Source organism: Aplysia californica, unplaced genomic scaffold, assembly GCF_000002075.1.
Source record: "Aplysia californica isolate F4 #8 unplaced genomic scaffold, AplCal3.0 scaffold00076, whole genome shotgun sequence".
NCBI lineage: Eukaryota > Metazoa > Mollusca > Gastropoda > Aplysiida > Aplysiidae > Aplysia > Aplysia californica.
In genome coordinates, this window is record NW_004797346.1 from 1322827 (window position 1) to 1325020 (window position 2194).

Consider the following 2194-nt stretch of genomic DNA (forward strand, 5'->3'; position numbering starts at 1 on the left):
AGGAAGGAAGGAAGGAAGGAAGGAAGGAAGGAAGGAAGGAAGGAAGGAAGGAAGGGAGGAAGGAAGGAAGGAAGGAAGGAAAGAAGGAAGGAAGGAAGGAAGGAAGGAAGGAAGGAAGGAAGGAAGGGAGGAAGGAAGGAACGAAGGAAGGAAGGAACGAAGGAAGCCAGCAAAACAGCGCAAGTAAGTTATGTACGGGTTTATTAACATTCGATTAAGTCTTCACTCGTTACAAGAGACAAGTCTTTGTACCTTTTCCGAAGTCACAATGTTATAACAGGTTGGTGTATGTTTGGAGGGCGCTTCTTGAAGTTACTACTTTTGTTCTTTCCATGTGTTGTTTCTTACTGTCTGTCTATCTGAGTCTGAGTTTCTTTACTCCCGCCCTAAAAAGACCATTTATTACGTTGATGTGGTCTCTTTAAAACTAAATCAAGATGTATGCTTCCACATTATTAAACAAATGAGAGGAATATTGCAACCCAGTTAAATTCCGTACAGTCTTGTAGAAAGTAAAATAATTTTTATGCCATATTTTATCTATTCTTTGTTTTCTTAATTTTCCTTTACATTCTAATTATCCTGGCTTTCATCTCATTGCTCTTCCCCCATCTTTAAATAATTCATATTTTTGTTTTCACCTGATACTGGTCACACAGTGAACAAAAACAGATAGTCTGACTTTTCCGAGGCATAATATTCTGCTTCTTCTGTGTGTCGTCTAAAGAATAACCCTGTTCACATAATGTATTTCTATGCAAGGGGAATACTTTTATTATGAATGTTTTATATGCTGTACAAAACAAGTGCACAATTATGTCTCCTACTCAGAGACTCCGTGTATATAACCGTGCAGAACGAGGTTGTGGCGTAATGATATTATGACAACATTCATTGGTTCTCCTTTAGTAAAAATTAAGAGCATTTTTTTTCACGAATGTGTGCTAAAATAAAAGAGCTAAAAAAATCTGGAAAACATATCAGTACCTCCTCAAACCCTTCAAACTGGAGTCCAGTGTTTTGAAGTCCCGAAGGAGACAGAAAGACAGGATGAATTTCCTCTAGGAATTTTCATTAATCCTCACATATCCCTTGAATGAGGTCAGACTGCGACCTACATAAAAATGTCTTGGGATCCCCCCCCCCACACACACACACACAAAAAGAGTTTAAATCCGAAAAAAAAAATCCCCTCCAGTCAGTGGATCGCGCGATCATCTAGGCCTGTTGTCGATGAATCATGCGAATAATGTGATCAAGTCAAAATAGAGGAGGAAGATTCTTGACAAAATTGTTTCATTATACCTTATAATCCTATTGTCAGTAGCCAACGAAGGGTGATGTTCGTAGTAGGGATGAAGTTGCCTGCCAAACTTGTGGGGCGTTGGGATAAGATGTAAACCTATATAGCCTAAACTGTCGAGTACTGAGAGATTATAAATATTATGGGACAGAGTATTTATTCCCGAGCTTTGTTGTAGGTAGAATGTTAGTATTATTAGTGTGTGAAACATTTAAGTCAGTTTGACGTACAATAAACACCTCGATGGTTGAGCGAAGAAAGTGACTATTTCCACTTTTGCTCACAATTGAGTAAATCGATATGGGTAGTGAGATTTTAGGCCGTTCTTTTACTTCTGTAAATTATATCTGAGTCGTAGCTTACTTCGGTACAGATTTCAATATCGTCAACATTTCAAACTCATTTTACTCGAAGCCTAGCCATCGACCTCCTCTTGCGAATTCCAAAGTTTAATGAACAATGTTGGTTCTATTTGACTATGTTACTTGGTCACAGTGCGCACTCAGTGTAAATAGGGGACGAAATTGGAGAATTCAGCCAAGTTCATCTCTTTGAAATTAAATTTAGTTGTTGTCTTTGTCTACAAACTATGCACACACAGAGAAAGAAAACAAAACTAACGAAAAAGAGTTTCAAGCACCAATAGCTGTCGGCTTTCGGATGTCATTCTTTCTTTAATCAAAAGCAGGGTTTCAAAGTTAATGGAATTCTTTCGCTACGGTTCAAACTTGTAAGGCCTTTTAAAAGTATTTAGATTGGTGATTAGAGCGATTTCATTACTGAACTTGCCTAAGGCGATGATCTGAACACTAGGCCCATGAGGGCTGATACCAGAGTGTGTCAGAGAAAGGGGAAGCGAAGGAGGTAGAGAGAAAGAGAGAGAGAGAGAGA